The 16,320-nt window shown below is 42.7% G+C and overlaps 1 protein-coding gene across 1 annotated transcript in view; it reads left to right on the top strand.

The window, feature by feature from the left end:
* Positions 1-16,320, top strand: part of LOC126159271 (uncharacterized) — a 538,531-nt gene that overhangs the window by 114,704 nt on the left and 407,507 nt on the right. The window lies entirely within an intron of this gene.

Below are 16,320 nucleotides of genomic sequence, written 5' to 3'. Positions count from 1 at the left end.
AAAAAACCGTCTGTCATTGGTACCTCACACCACGTTAGGTCATCTTGCCACTTCTGCCCTCTCAGTTGCTCTAAGAAGGGCTTCTTGTACCAGAATATGAAGACTGAAGAGACGAAATATTGCAAGAGCACTTAGACACTTTTCGGCGGGGCGGATTGGTCTCTCACTATCCATTAAACAATCGGTCCACCCGCCTGGATAGGTTTCAGGTTGTCTGCCTCTTTACTCTGCGATGGTAGATACTGGTGTAGCCGACAAAAGCAGCGGTGACGAATATTTCACTGAGTACCTACCACGCAAAGGAGGCAATACCTGAAAGTTGATTAAACTATCGAGCGTTCAGGATTCTTTCATGATTCGTTAGATAAAACGTCTAAAACTTCCTTTGTTGATTTAATGTGTTTAAAGCACTGAAAATGGCTACGAAGTCCGTATTTAATATCCCGATATCAATTAGGGAATATTCTGATGTTAAAAGTTCACTCCCGGAAGCAGCCAGAAGATATATAGTCCGTCGCGATATTTTGAACGTCCTAAACAGTCACTGACCCACCACTACTTGCGTGTTAACACATTCAGGCGGCTTGTTGTACAGAAGTGCGTGTCGTAATGTCTCGTTATCTACCGGAAACAATCCACACGGAGTTCATGGACGACATGAAATTTTCACAGGCGAGTATCTCCTAAAATAAATCACTCGCAAGGCTCAAAATTTCACAGAATACTCAATTCTGTAGTCGCTTTTCATCGACTACACGAGAACCTATCAAACGGCGAATTTCTCCATTTTGTTACCACTTTGATCAGCGCGGTTTAACATACGTGTTTACCGAAAGGCGGCTCCCGAGCGACTATATCAGCTCGTAAATGCGAGGCACACAGCTTTACTCTGACGCGCGAGAAATGCTGAATTCATATTGGCTGGTATATTAAGCAGCCAATCTGATCATCTCGAGCGTCTCCATACTCGCGGTATTTCTAATGTCAGACAATCAGATTACCACAAGTAATTTAGCCCAGAAATCTCGTAATTCCGAAACTAAATAAATTTTGATGAAAATGAGATAGATTACTTTCCACAAAATAAATTTAATACGCAGCGCCCCTTCTGCCTGCCTTTTACAAAATCAAGCTCACTCAAACATACGTCACAAATTCCCGTATTGTACAACTTCCTCGTGCGGACATTTACAAAATTTTAATAAAATATCACATTATCACTTTACGTACGTCCTCCATTCACTCTTTAGGTCTCTCCAAAACACGATGAAATAATAATGTCCCGAAGTACTTTTATTTACGTCAGAAGTCTGTGTTAATGAAATTAAAGAAAATTTCAGAAAATTAGACTATGTGAACCTATCTTCAGAGTTGTAGTTTCAGTTGACACTATAGATCAATACATTGCCAGCACGGTTATGATGTGTTTTAGCTAAAAAATTATCCGAAAGTACTAAAGTTATTGATTTGAAATTTTAACAGGGTGGTTGTGTTATCCATAAAATTTGTTGTACAAAGTATTAAAAAGATCGATTAATATTTAATAGTACTTCTTCAGATTCATAGACAGTATGTGTGACGTACTGCACGCAGCGTTAGGCTGAAACGTCCCCTTAGAAAAATTATACATGACTGTGCTTAAACTGACACACAATATTTTTAGCGCAACGCAATCTGACTTTTAATAATCCCTACAAAAAAAATGGCCCTGACGAACAATAAACTATACCTTTCATGAACCACTTACCTCTCAAAAATCTTCATTACTCGAACTACTGCAATACAGCGAGCGCCAATACTGCCAGCTAAATAAAAGATTCAAACTACTGAAATCACTAACTACTGATAGGCATAGTTAGCAAATGAAAGATTTTGATAGAGAACATACAATGTATTTACCTTAACAGTGTTCAAAAGTCATAATATATATATATCAGTTCATGATATCCAGTCTTACAAATTTTCTGCCTCTGTCCAGATCATCCGCTCTCAAAACTCCGCCATTTCTCTCCCCACATCCACCACTGTTGGCGGCTCACCTCCAACTGCGCAACGCTACGCGCTGTTAACAGCCAACTGCCCAACACTACAGTAGCCAACAACAATGCAAACCAGCCACAGACTGCACACAGCACAGTCAGTGATTTTCATATAGAGCGCTACGTGGCGTTACCAATTAAAAAAACCTAAACAGCCTACTTACAAGGCAAGTACACGGCTCGCTTTGTTCAGTAGCCAGCGTCAGCTGTGCCGGCGTGAGGTCCAAAATCTGCTCTTCTCCTGTTTCCAGGGCAAGCTACGCTTTTTATGCAAGATGACAACTCGTAATAATTTGCTAAGTTACAACTTGCAATAAATTTTATGCATAATTTCGAACCTTTATGAAGCTTTTCCTCGCTCACGCCCCACAAAATGATGAAAGGAAAAATGTTTATCGCTCACTGCTTTATGGCCGTTGGTGCGGCAAAACTGCCGTATGAAGCATGATGTTTCAGTTTATTACTTTTCTTACTGCTAACTTTATGGGTGACACATTTCGCAGACAGTATTCACATACACCTTCAAATGTACCAGAAAAATTACATCATTGTACGACAATTAGTACAGGAGATATGACGTCATAAACATTGAGATGCGTGAGAAACTACTGCAACATACATAAGGCTTTAATTTATTGTTATTTTATTAGTAACTCTATTCACAACACATTTCTGAGACAGTAGGCACATATGCCTCTGAATGTACCTGCAAAATTTTACGGCGCACAGTACAGGAGATACGTCGTCGTTAACACCGAGCTGCGTGAAAATGAAACAGCACTGCGAAATTCGCTAGACATACATAAAGCTCATCCTGAACCCCTGGAAAGTTTTCAAATTTGGTATACTTGTTAGTTACAAACTGGAAAGAAACTAATGTAGTGGTAAGAACTACCAGCCTCCTATTAGGGTGAGTGTGATAACGTGGAGACAAGAGCAGCAGATGGACAGACACCGAGGGTGAAGGAGGAGATAAGTAAAGACACGAGCAAAACAAAAAAAAAAGGCTCTGAGCACTATGGGACTTAATATCTGAGGTCATCAGTCCCCTAGAACTTAGAACTACTTAAACCTAACTAACCTAAGGACACCACACACATCCATTCCCGAGGCAGGATTCGAACCTGCGACCGTGGCGGTCGCGCGGTTGCAGACTCAAACGCCTAGAACCGCTCGGCCACAGCAGCCGGCAGACACGAGCAGGAGAGGGACAGAGAGAACGGATAGGCGATGATGTTCTAATACAAGATTGGAATAAATACATAACCGGGCAACGCTTGGTACTCAGGGTCATATTATAATGTCTCTAAAATAGCAATATAAACCGACGTTTCGGCCGTATTGCAGCAACCGTCCTCAGAAATAATTTCGTTGGATCAACGTAGGAACATGTACGGATAGTCTGCCGCGGACACCCATGTACAACAATGTGTGTTGAACGGTGCCTGCACCAGCATTTTTCGTCACTTCTCCCTCGGCTCGCTGTCTAGACTGCTTCACGAAGGGCGCAAGCATCTATGCTCCACGTCCTGTGGTGAGACGTGGAGTTCAGTACTCGTGGTTTCAACGTCCTTCAATTACTTCTCACAGATTTTCACTATAGCGTCACGCGAACAGCCAATGAACTTTGCCGAGATTCTAGCTTACAGGAGACCAGCCATAACAGTCAGCCCTTTGTCAAAGTCGCTTATGTCAGGGGATTTTCCACTTTAGGCCCGTATCATCGCTGTCAAGATTTCCCATTCGGCTTTCCTCCTCTTACATCCTTTGGTATCGCGTTATGTACCCCCAAACGATCGGACGGCGTCTCGCAGTGGGCAGAGGTCACCACAATGTTTTGGATGAGCAATGTATGTCTTGGTAAAGAATCGATCACGAATCCATAAAAGTCACGGGTAGTTGCTGACAATTAATAGTTCCTAAATTGCTCTGGTAGTGACTCTATGTTAGCAAACGCGGCACTGTTAAACAAAGGCGAAGTGCCTGAAGATACCGAATATCTGCCTGGATGTTTTAGAATCTGTTTTTCGTCTCCCTCTATGATACGTGATCCTCCAATAGAAGTCACCTATGAAGAGTCGGGTGCTTCTAGTAGTACAGTTACATTGTAGTGCCTGAGTTTGCCTTGTCGATATGTTTCTTTCACTGCAGTGAGTTTGTATGCTTTCTAATGTTCGTCTGTTCCTTCTATGTTGGATCCCTTGTTTAATCCTCCTATTTGTATAAAATCTCCTAGCTACTCGAAGTTTTCCACTCTTCTAACATTTCCTTATTTGGTGTGCATGTCTAGTGTGTTGTCCTTTCTTTCCATGTATTCCGTTTTCTCGTACATCTGTAGACCTGTTTTGGCAAAAAGTTCATATAAGTGTTCCAATGCCTCGTTTGCTTCTTGTTATTTGTTGGTGAGTGTCGGCAGGTCATCTGCAAATGACAGGCATTTTATGGTTGTTTTATTTCCAAGTGTCCTTCATAATCGAATTCCTTTTACCTATTCTTCTCATTATTTGATAATTTTTTCCAAGAGTACGTCGAATAAAAGTTGAGAGCCCTTCTCCTTGTCTGACCCCTGTGTCTGCGTACAATGGTTCTCAGATTTGTCGCATAAATTTTATTTTGCGTGTGGTGTTTGTTATGAGTGCGCTAGATTTTCTGTTCCATATTCTTATACTGTGTCAAAGAGTGTCTGTCTATGAAGTCGTAGACCTTCTTTAAGCCCAAAAAATGACTACTGTATTGTTTGTCTTACCTACGTGCATGAGTTTTTACAAGTTCCAAATCTGTTCAGCATTGGATTTTCCTTTCTAAAACCTGCTCGGTGTTCACCTACCTTTACATCACCTTGTGGTTCTAGTCCGTTGAATAACGCCTCGGAGAGAATTTCGTGACCAGTGCTAATGAGATACCACCGTAATTATTATCGTCTATCTTGTCGACCTTATGGTGCGGTGGGTGACTCAACGGAATTTTCTCTGCAATCCATATTTCTGTGAATTTTCTTTAATTTTTTTGCGATATTGTGGTCTTAGAAATTCCAGAACTCCAGAACTTAGGGCTTATGCAGTCTTCTCTTTGGGCTCTCCTGTTCCGTAATCTCCTCTATCTCAGCGGACGGTTTCGGGTCTGGATTGAGTGTCATTTTCGTGAGGTTTAATTTTTCTTTAGGTTTTCCGCAGTTCAGGAATTTCTTGACATCGATTTCTTGTTTTTAAGCAGATATTTGAAGGCTGATTGATAAATCTTCATATTTTCTTTGAATATTCTGTAGAAATTTCTCGTGCTGTTTTTCTCGATGTGTTCCTCGGTTTCATTTGGTCTACTTTTTTCGTATGCCCTTCTCATTCTTCTGTCTTCCTAAGACTGTTTCTGGACATTGTGGAAATCCTGCCATGTTGCTCTGTTACTCTTAAGCTTTTCTCATGCCTCGCTTCTTCCTAAATGGCTTAAGTTGCGTTTCACTATTTACGTTTGCGTTTCTGGGAGGTTGATTCCAATGCATTACCATCTGAGCAGTCTTCGCGAGGTCTGTCCAAGTTTCTGTCAGATTTTGATCAATTTCTTTAATAATTTTGTCGTATGGGGTAAGTTAAGAATTGGTTGATTGTGGACATGGCCGCGACTGAAATTCTTCTGCACCTTATAACATTTTTTGTGACGTCACAGGAAAATAAATGGAGATACGCTTAAACACTACAGAAACCTCCAGAAGCGACTCAGTTCGGGGATGAAACTTAATAGGCACTCCTGCACTGCCTGTTACAGTCACGCTGGCTGAAGGAGTACTTCGCGTAATTCGCCTCAACCGCCGCAAATCGCTAAAGGCGCCCTGACACAGGACGTGGCGGTCCGGAAATCCAGCCTCACAGGACTCAGCGCCCGCGCCACACAGGACGTGCTGGAACCGTGATTTACGACTGTAGCGCTCTCCAGACGCACCTCTTGCCTGTGTCTGGCTCGCAAACAACGCAGTACGTTTACGAAAATGGACGCACGTAAAACTCCTATGATAGCTCTATTAAAACGCAGATTTCGTCCATTGTCCACGTGCTGATCATTTTGTTCTGTCTGTAATACACATAAACAAAAAATTCTCTACCTTTGAACATACTATAACACAAAAAGGAAAGTTCCACGTCCAGTAAATAAGAACGTCAGCTTAAAAAACTTCACAAAATTGGACAAACTCGCAACTCAGAGTGTATTTATTTTCGCATAACCTCTAATATTACAGAAAATAAAGACTCACAACCTTTTAGAAAACAGAGAGGTGGAAAAAGGAATTGAACGCAGCAAGACATGAGCCCACTAAATGGTTTTGTAACTTTTACCCTCTACTAATTGTGCTATGCTCAACTTCTACAACAATCGGACTTGTATTTTATGTTTTGATATTCTGAAGGCTTCCATAGCCAATACGTTTTAATTGAAATTCAATTATTGAAAAAAAATCTTGCCAAGAAAGATACGTTTTTATTGAATCTTCAATGTGTCGTTGCCTTGAAACGATTTAGTTTCATAACAAGCGAGTTATAACACAAAAATAACTAAATCCGAAAATTCTTTAACCACCAGTATGAAGTTTTCCATCGTGTTAGTACAACAGATCACACCAGTAACGCCCCAATTTCAAGAGATCCTCATTGTGCTAATGCTTAGAAACAGCATATATTCATAGGGTGTAAGTTAAATTACAAAAAACCCCAAATATGGGCTTCAACTGAAATTGAGAATTACAATAGAGCGTCTCGCAAGTTCTGTTGGCGACTTAGCGGTCTATACTCTTACTGGTTCAGTTTTCGTAGCACGTTGCCGAAATGTTGTAGAATTTATGTGGTGTTTTACGCGAAGAAATGGCCCCTCATCGTGATACAACACGAGGTGACTTCACAAAATTCGTATAGTTCCACGTGTACGTTATCTTAGACTCGCCCCGTCTGATGAGGGCTTAAGAGTGCGTCGATTATGGCCGGGCCGCGAGCGGGATTTGGCGCCTCGCCACGGAATCTCAGAGGACCGATGAAAGGTACTTCTTTCACCTCAACTCACATTATCTCTGCACCTAATAATATATTTGGTGTTTCTAGAGAATAACACAGACACTCATTATTTGGAGTTCATAGTAAGCACCGCTGAGTTCCAACCAACGCTTGGTCAATGAATAATGTTCAGTGAAAGGTCCCGTCATGGTCTCCACGTTTATGCCGCGTCATCAGTTAGCACCTCGTACGTGAAAGCTAGTTTTCACGAATTTTCGCGGTTATTTTGTTGGCGGGCCAGTCGCCATGGCGTCAGAACGCTTGGAGCCGGAGGCTGACATGTTAAGAGGCAGAGATTACGCGAGCAGCGCTGGCGGGCGATCCACTTTCTACCTCTACGGAGACAGGAGAGGAATTTCACTTGCTTCAGGGGGCAACTTTCTAATCACTAGCAACTACTGCGTCCACTGAAATTCAGGCAGGTAAATTATGTCCTGCCTGCGGGGCGCCCTGTCCAGACGTGTTGATCCGGCCCGATTTCATCAAATGGTCAACGAAAAGCACTGATTACGTACGATTTTAGTTATCAGACATTAGAAACATTTTCCTTGGTTCAGAACAACACTGGAAAGGTTGATAATTTTGCACAATAATCTGTTATAAAATACACTTTCACTTTTTAAAGCAGTTTCATTGAGAAATGAACTCCTTATGGTACCATGGCTGACAGGTAAGGTAAGTTGTAAAACAGCTACCAACAAATAAACTGATGAAATTGTAGATCACATTTCTGGTTCTTGAGATCACCAATTTCAACCAGAATGTTGTTAACCTGGTGACTCCGGTACGTTAACGAGAGAAATTGCCTATCATTTGTTGTCAGCCCCAGAGTGATTCGTCCCGATGGAGGAAAAATTAATTTACGATTTTAGCGGTACGGTCTCGGAATTATCTAACCAAAACAATGCAATGGGACATCATTTGCGCATGGAAACCGAAAGATTTGTGTTAGCACTAGATTGTAGGACCGAGGGACAATAAAGAACAAAGCTGCACAAGCATTACAAAAAATGGTTCAAATGGCTCTGAGCACTATGAGACTTAACTGCTACGGTCATCAGTCCCCTAGAACTTAGAACTACTTAAACCTAACTAACCTAAGGACAGCACACAACACCCAGCCATCACGAGGCAGAGAAAATCCCTGACCCCGCCGGGAATCGAACCCGGGAACCCGGGCGTGGGAAGCGAGAACGCTACCGCACGACCACGAGATGCGGGCCACAAGCATTACAGTATATGTCATATACAGTCTCATTAATGTGCCACAGTCGTCTGATATACGTTTTTTCGAAACAGCGATGATTAAACAAAATATACAATGATTTAAATTCATCTACGTAGTGACCCACAGCTGCTCACCTACTTTCACTCTTTTGCATTTTGTCATTTCGTATTTGGGCTCTGCCTAAAATTAACTGTGCATTATATGTAACAACTATCGCTTCAAATGAAAAAAAAAAATTCGTGACTTGAATATCCATCATTCATTATGATCAACCTTTATTTCAGTCTTCGTCAATCCTCAAAATTTTTTTCTCTACTATTGCTACCTGTAGCAACTTAACTAACATCAGATTACGTAGTACATATTACATAAATTCGTCTTCCTCCTCTTAATGGCTTTCTAAAGACGCCTTCATTCAAATTAAATTTATTACACTTCTTCATCTCGAATTCGTTTGTCCACTTTTCAATCGATTCCTGTTAGCACATAAACCACATGTTTCACATTATTTCTTTTCACGTTTTCCTGCTGTCCACTCTTCACTTACGTACAAAAATGACCGTCCCAGTAATATTCTGGCATGTGCCTACCGTGACGAATTTTTCCGATTTCATTCTACCTGGGTGAAGAGGGAGTCATACCGATCCCGGCGGTGGTTCGAGTCCTCCCTCGGGCATGTGTGTGTGTGTGTGTGTGTGTGTGTGTGTGTGTGTGTTTGTCCTTAGGATAATTTAGGTTAAATAGTGTGTAAGCTTAGGGACTGATGACCTTAGCAGTTAAGTCCCATAAGATTTCACACACATTTGAACATTTTTTTTGGGGCCATTCTAAGGATCTAAAGCTCTGTATGCTAAATCAACCAATTTTTCGTTCCTGATATCAAGATTATTCAGATGTTGTCAGCACACTCTAGTTCGTGGTAAATACCTTGGGTGATAACTTCGCGTGAACAGTTTCTTCTTTTCTGTGCGTATTCTGACTGGTTTGACGTGCCACGCCGAGAATTTCTTTCTTGTGCCGACATATTCGTCTCGAAGTACGCCCTCCGTCGTAATTTATTTGATGGATGTATTCCAAACTCTGCCTTCTCTCCAGCTTTTACCTTCTACAGTTACTGCTAGTACCACGAAACTTGTTCCCTGATTTAACTCGTGTGTTACGTTGTCCCATCTTATTGTCAGAATTATGTACATATTTCCTTCCTCGTCGATTCTGCGAATAACCCCATTTAATTTAATTCATCAGTGCAACAAGTTTTTCCACATTTTTGTATAACACCATAATGTCACAGACTCCTAGATTCTCTTTCCTAGTTTTCCCGCAGTTCACAATTCGTCTTCATATAATGCTCTACTCAAAACGTACATTTTCAGAAATTTCTTCCTCAAATCAAGGCCTATTTTTCGATATTAGCACACTTTTTTTGACCGGAAATGCCATCTTTGCCTTTGCTAGCGTACATCTTAGGTCGTCCTGGCTTTGTCCGTCGTGTGTTATTTTATTTGAAAGATTTGTTTCACTTCGTCTACTTCATGGTCTCCACTTTTGATACGTTTATCGGTAAGCTCATTTCATGTCTCTTCGGTTTACTGCTAATCCGTGTACTCACTAGACTGTTAATTCTGTAATTCTGTAATTCTTCACTTTAACCAAGGATAGCAATGTCATCCGCGAATCTTAACATTGATATTCTTTTACCTTCAATTTTCATCCTCCTCTTCAACGTTTCTAACCTTTCTTTAATTTTCGTCACTGCTTCTTCAATGTATAGATTGAACAGTAGGGGCGAAAGACTACATTCTTGTCTTTCACCCTTTTTAATCCTAGCGCTTCGTTCTTGGTCTTCTAAATGGCTCTGAGCACTATGGGACTTAACATCTATGGTCATCAGTCCCCTAGAACTTAGAACTACTTAAACCTAACTAACCTAAGGACAGCACACAACACCCAGCCACCACGAGGCAGAGAAAATCCCTGACCCCGCCGGGAATCGAACCCGGGAACCCGGGCGTGGGAAGCGAGAACGCTACCGCACGACCACGAGATGCGGGCATTCTTGGTCTTCTGTTCTTATTGTTTCCTCTTGGTTTTTCTTCGTATTGTATATTACTTTCTCTCCTTTAAGTTTAAATGTTTTTCTGAGGATGTGAACATCTTGCAACATTTTACATTGTGGTACGCCTTTTCTGCGTTGACAAATCCTATGAACATACTTGATTTTTTAAGTCTTGCTTCCATTATCGAATGCAAAACCAGAATTATCCCTCAAGTACCTTTACCTTTCCTAAAGGCAAAATGATCATCTAACAGATGAACAACAAATTACTGAGCATCTTATGTACCCAGTTCCATCTTCCCATTTGAGTCCCACAGAGCGTGTAGGACAGGCATGTTGTTGGTGGGAGTCTTCGGTGGAAGTTAATGCTGCGCTAAGATGTACTTTTCTAGAGGAGTAACATAAGTTTTACTGTGGAGCACATAGTTCCCACTAACAGTATAGTACCGATTTTGATGCTGTAATGATTGAATAATCTCATTCTGTGTTATAAGAACTTGTGGTGCCTTACGTATTATGTACGTTGTAAATTTGCTTCGAATTTTTTGAAGCTGTTTCAAATGTTAGATTTACACCGTGACACCTGTCGTACATTCCGCCACGTTTGACGCACAACTTTAGGAGTTAAGATTGTCCAATTTTTTTGTCGATTTATGAAAACGCGTGTACTTTCACATCGCCTTAGGATTTCTTGTTTTACATTAGCGGTCATCCAAACCATCCAAGGCTGTATCTGGGAATATACAAACAAACAGATCGAATAAAGGTTTGCCGTACCTGCATAATTGGTTTAGCTTGCTTTTCTTTTCCGTATCGGAAACATGTTTCTCTAAATACTCTCTGCACTAAAGAGAATCGTTACACTCAGTGGTATTTATAATGGAAGTAAACATAAAGCTGTGCCGTTCGCTACATCACACTCTCTCTCCGATCGTGAACGGTACAAAGCGGCTTATGGACACTTTTCAGTGTATCAGCGTACCTAGAAGAGTCACTGCAAGCATACAATGCTAGCGCTTTGTCACTTTACCGCAAGAAGGTTTGTTGGCATGGAAGCTGCCCACCGGATCAGTGTACACCCCAGCAGCAGCGCGCCACCTCGGTCGATAAGCGGCGAAGGATGCAACAGATTAGGAAGAGTCGGATAGAGGACTTTTCTACGGAACTAGTTTCTCCAAAAAGATATTTGTCGAAGTTCAAGGTATGGGTGGAGGAGAAAATTCATACGATGTCAGCTGAGGCTTTAGTACGAGACGGGTTTCTGACCTCGAGTAGCGTGCACTTACATATGCGGATGAAGGCTTGTGTCGATTTGCAGATTGCCTTTGAAGGAACCACTATTAACTGAACGTATGCGAAAGCACTTGTTAAGGACAGAAATTGATATCAGTTGCGGCAAAAAAAAAAAAAAAAAAAAAACAGTGTCGCTCACATTTGCTGGGTAATATTTTTTAAGTGTTCGTGTAAAGTGTAACTGATGCGGAAAGTGCATATCGGCTCGGTATTCACCTAATGGGATGCGGGAAACCGCCTAAAAAGCACATCTGTGCTAGCCAGTGCACCGGCTCTCGTTGCTAATCCACCAGGTGGATTTTATCCGGGACTGGCTCGTCTTCCTGAGTCCCGGAAGCGATCCGTTAGCGCGTTCCGCTATTCGTACGGATTTTTCTTCCTGCTCCACTGCCGCTGAATTAATCGATGTTGATGTAACTCTGCACAACGTAAGAACTGATGTTAAAGTTGAAAAGTAGTCCGGCGGTAATCAGCCACAACAGTTGCTTTGAGTCCTCTAACGAGCAGTTTCCTTTTTCATGAATATAGGTAGTATAATGTTATTAGAGCAGGAAAGACAGTGAAGAGAGGAACAGGAGCCTAGAAGACCTGGCTGATGCACATGGGAGAATGTGGGGTTCAGAGGGGGAGGTCACGTTTCATCTGGGGGAAGGCACTTACAGAGACCCCGCCATACGCCGTTGTCTACAGCTGGCGAGTAGATATGCGTGTCAGTTCACTTAATACCCTTGTTAAGACAGTCCGGTCGGTATTCTTTGCCTTCGTCATGAATAGTCAACATTTAAAACCACATCTAACTAATTCACACTTCGTTGTTTGCCTCTAATGCTGTAGTTGTGACTTGAGTGGACGCGGAATTTCTCGTATATCAACTACAACCCCTGTATAGACGTCCTCAGCTATGAGCAAGTTCATCACGATAGTATTTCTGCTGGGAGAAAATTAGTGCGGGTTGATGTTCGCCGGCCGCGCTGGCCGAGCGGTTCTAGGCGCTTCAGTCCGGAACCGCGCGACTGCTACGGTCGCAGGTTCGAATGCTGCCTCGGGCATGTATGTGTGTGATGTCCTTAGGTTAGTTCGGTTTAAGTAGTTCTAAGTTCTAGGGGACTGATGACCTCAGATGTTAAGTCCCATAGTGCTCAGAGCCATTTTTGGTTAATGTTCTGAAACAGTGTTAATGAGCACACTATCCAGTACCCTGAAGTGATTATCACGTCCATGTCGGATGCTCAATGGTTCTGTTTGCGGACGACGATTTTGTACGTAGAGTAGTCGCAAAGCTTTAATTATCATCTCCAAGAAGTAAATTTATATAATTAACTTTGCAGGTACGTGTATACACTGATGAGCCAAAACATTATGAACACCCACTGAAAAGCGTGTTGGTCCACTTCTGCATCACAGTACAGCAGTGATTCTGCGTGCTACATATTCGAAAAGTGACAGCGTTCCAGAGGTTTGTAACACCAGATGCCAACGCACAGGTCACAGACTTCCCATAATTTATGGGCAGTTTGATGGTGGGCTCGGAGCTGGCGCCTGATAGCGTCCCAGTTGTTTTTCATCGGATTCAGATAAGAACGTGAGTTCACTATCAAGCTCCTCAAATCATTCCGGCACGATTGTGGCCCACTGAAACGGACAGTTGTCTAGTGGGAAGATGTCTTCGCTGCTGAGGAATACATCAAGCATAAGGGGTTACAGGTGGTCCCTACTAATGTTCACGTAATCGTGCCTTTGATTACTACGACAGGTCCCATGGAAGCCCGGGTGAATGTCCCCCGTAACATAACACTGCTCCCTTCGGCTTGCGCCTGTGGGCGCTGCATGTTTCGAGCAGCGTTCGTTTAGATGACGCCGTATCTGGACACGACCATCGACCTAGTTTAACAATAAACTGGATTAGTCAGACCATGCGACAGGATTCCATTGATCCGCGGCCCAATCCCGATGATTCTGTGCCCACTGTAAAATTAATTGACGATGTTGTTGGGTCAACATGGGAACACGCAGGGGTGCTCTGCTGCGGAACACCAGTTCAACACTTGTACCTGCGCCAGCACCGTACTCTGTCGTCAGATCTACCACGGATCGCCTCCTATCCTGCCTTGGAGAGCGCGAAACCCTTCAATCCCTGTGATGAGGTATGGACGTCCAACTTCTCATCGCCTACTCGTGGGTTCAGCATTCTTCAGCCACTTTACATAGATGCTCACAGTAGCACGCGAATAAACGACCGTCTTCGCCGTTTCCTAGGTGCTCGCTCCCAGGCACTGGGCCACAACAATATGGCTTTTAGAATGAGATTTTCACTCTGCAGCGGAGTGTGCGCTGATATGAAACTTCCTGGCAGATTAAAACTGTGTGCCCGACCGAGACTCGAACTCGGGACCTTTGCCATTCGCGGGCAAGTGCTCTACCAACTGAGCTACCGAAGCACGACTCACGACCGGTACTCACAGCTTTACTTCTGCCAGTACCTCGTCTCCTACCTTCCAAACTTTACAGAAGCTCTCCTGCGAACCTTGCAGAACTAGCACTCCTGAAAGAAAGGATATTGCGGAGACATGGCTTAGCCACAGTCTGGGGGATGTTTCCAGAATTCTGGAAACATGGCTTAGCCACAGCCTGGGGGATATTTCCAGAATTCTGGAAACATCCCCCAGGCTGTGGCTAAGCCATGGCTCCGCAATATCCTTTCTTTCAGGAGTGCTAGTTCTGCAAGGTTCGCAGGAGAGCTTCTGTAAAGTTTGGAAGGTAGCAGACGAGGTACTGGCTGAAGTAAAGCTGTGAGTACAGGTCGTGAGTCGTGCTTCGGTAGCTCAGTTGGTAGAGCACTTGCCCGCGAAAGGCAAAGGTCCCGAGTTCGAGTCTCGGTCGGGCACACAGTTTTAATCTGCCAGGAAGTTTCAATATGGCTTTTGTCAAAGTCGTTTAAGTCGACGGATTTTCGTATTTTCGCCACTTGTCATCGCTATAATGTTCCCCATTCGACTCTGCTTCGGTCATATACTACTCTTACCGCACCACGAGCCCTCATAGACACCTGGCAGCATTCAACCTCACATTGACCAGTGACCATAATGTTCTGGCTGATCAGTATGTGTCTGCAGTCTTGGTACCTCTCAGATATCTCCACGTTACAGTTCGGTAACACACAGCCAGAGAAACCTAAACAAAGGCGCAGTGGAGTATAATTCATTTTCGGCAGAAGTGGGAAAGTCAAAGCTTTGTCAGCCAATCCAGACGGCTAAAGAAATCGTCTGGATTGATCTCAGTTGCTAAAGACTGCTTCATCACTTGGCAGCGCCTTTTCGTTTGAATATTACAACAGCATAAACAGCAGCGCGAAGATTTTTAGTGCGTACCAGTACTGCAAACATGCCACCTGCAAACAAATAAAAAAATACCTGATTGTATTTTTCGATGTGATAAAACACTGGCCATCTCTGAATACAGAGATGCCGCGACGATAGAAATCACAGCGAAATGCAAGATGAGCGGCAGAAAATCCACACATGGTCGGGGGATTCACAGTTGATCTCAGTGAGTAGTCAGTCTTATGACTGATTCCATGCGGCCCACCACGAATTCCTCTCCTGTGCCAGAAGCAGTTGCACCCTGCGTCGTCGATTATTTGTCTAGTTACATCTAGTATCATGGAAATTACTCCTGGACGTCAGAACACGTGTCCTGTCACCCTGTCCCTTCCTTTTGCCAATATTTGCTACGCGTTCCTATGCTCGCCGTGTCTGCAGAGAATCAGACCACCTAATTTTCCATATCGTTCTACAGCACCACATAGCGAACGCTTCGATTCTCTTCCTGCCTGGTTTTCCTTATGTCCTTGGATCAGTGCCATACTATGCTGTGCTCCAAGCGTGCATTCTCAGACATTTCCTTCTCATATTAAGGCCGACGTATCATACTAGCAGGTTTGTCTTGGCCAGGTATGCCTTCTTCGCCTGTGCCAATCTGTTTCTATTTTCCTTTCTTCGTCCATCAAGTGTTGTTTTGTAGAATTCCTTAACTACGTCTAGTTTATGCTCCCCAATTTTGATAAGTTTATCGCTAAACTCAGTTCTCTTACTCGTCATTACTTTATCTTTCTCTTACTCGTCATTACTTTATCTTTCTCTGATTTACTCTCGATTCTTACTTTAGGCTTGTTAGACTGTTCTTTTGTTCAACAGATCGTGTTAACTTCAGTTTGACTGAAGGTACCCCTCACATGAATAAATCTTACTATTGCTACCTTTCCACCCTGTATTATAATATTATAATCCCAGTCTTTAACCTTTCTTCTACACCCATCATTGCTTCATCATCATATAGACTGAACAGAATTGCCGAAGAACTGCGTCACAGTCTTCCACCCATTTTTAATTCGAGTGTTTCTGCCTTGATATTCTATTATGATATTTTTCCTCTTGGTTGTTGTACATATTGTATACTGTCCATCTAACGCTATACCTTGCACCTATTTTTCTTGATAATTCCTACAACTTGCACCATTTTACATTGTCGAAATCTTACTCTAGATCGACAAATCCTACGAAAGTGCCTTGATTTTCTTTCAGTCTTACTTCCACTATCGAGCGCAACTTCAGAACTGCCACTCTTGTGTTTTTTCTTTACAATAAGTAAAAGTGGTTGGTTGGTTGGTTGGTT

This window comes from Schistocerca cancellata, chromosome 2 (genome assembly GCF_023864275.1).
Source record: "Schistocerca cancellata isolate TAMUIC-IGC-003103 chromosome 2, iqSchCanc2.1, whole genome shotgun sequence".
NCBI classification, from domain to species: domain Eukaryota; kingdom Metazoa; phylum Arthropoda; class Insecta; order Orthoptera; family Acrididae; genus Schistocerca; species Schistocerca cancellata.
Note: the sequence above shows the minus strand (reverse complement) of the source record. Positions and strands in the feature narration are given on the sequence as shown.